The following is a 2,306-nucleotide window of genomic DNA, read 5'->3' on the forward strand; positions in this document are numbered from 1 at the left end:
TTCCCTCTGCTTTCATCCTTACAAAAAAGCAACCTGAAGTGACGTGACACTAATAAAGTTACATTGCCATGTTCTGTCTCCCCGTTCCTGCCTTACAGGGAAAAGAACTTGGAAATGGCCAATCTGCGTCTGTTCTTTGTGCTTTTTCCTCAAGCCTTTTCTGTCTATAAAATCAGTCTCCTTTGCTCAGCCCCTGAGGGTACTTACTGTACTTTACAGAATTACGTGCTGCCCAATTCTAAAACCACACGCAGAAAAACAATTAAGATCTTGGGGCCGGCATTGTAGCACAGTAGGTTAAGCCTCTGCTTGCGATGCTGGCATCCCATATGGACACTGGTTCGAGACCTTGCTGCTCCACTTCCGATGCAGCTCCCTGTTACTCCATCTGGGAAAGCAGCAGAAGACAGCCCAAGTGTTTGGGCCCCTGCACCCACCTAGGAAACCTGGAAGCAGTTCAGGTCTCCTGGCTTCAGCCTAACCTGGCCACAGCCATTATGGTCATTTGGAGAGTGAACCAGTGGAAAGAAGATCTCTCTGTCTCTCCTCTCTAACTCTGCCTTTCAAATAGATTTTTTTTAAATTAAAAAAAAATGTTTATATTGCTGTAGTCTTGACCTTAGACACTCCAACAAACTTTTTTGGCTCCTCCATTTTGTTTTATGGTCATCTGAGAGGAAGGAAAGGCTGGCTCAATCAAGGAAATAAAAATTAAAGAGACAGAGGAAGCAAATCGAGGTGAGGGGTAGGGCTGCAGACAGACAAGAGTGGAATGCAGGAAGGAAACCAAAAACAGGTCACGGAAGAAAAGGACAAGTGAGAGAGAAAGGCAAGAGAAGAGACAACAGACGCCCGAGCGTAATGGGTTCTTAGGATCACCTTATTCACAGTGGACAGTGTTGGCATGGTGAAAGCAGTGGCCTGAATTCCCTTCTTGGGCAAGGCACAGGAATCGTGGGTCTGTTTCATCATCTGTAAAATGCAGTCAAAGCCTTTGATGCTCTAAGTCTATTTTCTCTATTAGACACGTTTTCATTTGGACTTTTAAGTTTACAAATTAATTAACCACTTCTCCGAACTCTTCAACTGTTTTATTTTTTAATATAATTTAATGTGGTTATTATTTATTTGAGAGGGGGGAGGGAGAGAGCAGCAAGCACCAGAGAGTTCCCCTCTGCTGATTCAGTTCCCAAAAGCCCACAAAGGCCTCCTGTCCGGCTGCAGTCAGGAGCCCAATCCAGGTCTCCAACATGGGTGGCAGGGACCCAAGTAGTTCAGCGATCACTGTGGCCTCACAGGGTGCACAGTACCAGGGAGCTGGGTGGGGAGCAGACACTGATACGGGATGCTGGCAACCCAAGTGCCTCTTAAACTCTGCCAGATGCACGCACCCAGCCGTGTCCAGCCTTTCAAGATGCCACTCCTGGATGATCTAAATGGAAATGAAACTAAATTACAATATTAATTTCATCAAGCAGGCTGTGGCTTATCCCAGGCTAACTGGTGGGTAGCCCAGCCTCTATAGACAAAATCGTCATTTGGGGGGGGGGGATGTCATCCGACTTGCTCCCAATTACACATAGAGAACGTAAAAACACAGCTCAAAACTTCCAAAGACACGAACTTCAATAACGACACCGTGTGCAGGTGTTTCCTTTAAGCACAACTCCCAGCTTAGGTGGTGGTGAGTTTGAATAACGGGTGCCCGCGTTTTCACCCTTATTAGGAAATAGGCACAGCTTAAAGGTTTATTTGAACTTTCAGGAAATTACAAAAGAGAGTACGTATGCGTTTGTCTAGGCCTCCAGTCCAGCGAGGAGCCGGCACGCCCTACAACCGGCAACGGCTCTCCACTAACTACAGTTCTGCTACTTACGTCACAAGAGGCCGGCGCCACCGGCCACGGAGGGGGGGGGGCGGCTGCGTCACGACTACGCATGGGCAGAAGGCGGCGGACAGAGAAGGCGGACGAAGTTAGATCCGGCTGCGGTTGCTCGGCGGAGGCAGCCGTCGACCGCAGCACAGGGCGGGCCTAGCCGGGCAGTCTTTCCGGCGTGTGAGCGCTCTTCCGGTCCGCCCCCCCCCCCCCACGCCGCGCGCGCGCCGGGCGGGGCTTCCTGGAAATGACGAGGTGGGCGCGCTCCTCCCGCTCGACCGTTTTGAAATCGTTCCGGTGAGCGGTTGGAGGAGGCCGCGGCCAGGCCTGCCGTGTGTGTTCGGTGGCGACCCGAGCGCCTGAAGCCGGCAGAACGGCCGGGCCTGGGAGTTGGAGGGGACGCGCAGGTGCCCACTTCCGACGCTGGAGT

General features: G+C 51.2%; 1 long non-coding RNA gene across 1 annotated transcript; it reads right to left on the reverse strand.

The window, feature by feature from the left end:
* Positions 1–1,073: 1,073 nt before the first annotated feature.
* LOC149127099 (uncharacterized) lies at positions 1,074–2,021 on the reverse strand. Its single transcript, XR_016232618.1, has 2 exons — positions 1,877–2,021; positions 1,074–1,432 (listed from the first exon to the last, which is right to left on the reverse strand). It is a non-coding gene; the product is annotated as an uncharacterized LOC149127099 (long non-coding RNA).
* Positions 2,022–2,306: the final 285 nt, after the last annotated feature.

This window comes from Oryctolagus cuniculus, chromosome 4 (assembly GCF_051225735.1).
Source record: "Oryctolagus cuniculus isolate XC-2025 breed Fujian yellow rabbit chromosome 4, ASM5122573v1, whole genome shotgun sequence".
NCBI lineage: Eukaryota > Metazoa > Chordata > Mammalia > Lagomorpha > Leporidae > Oryctolagus > Oryctolagus cuniculus.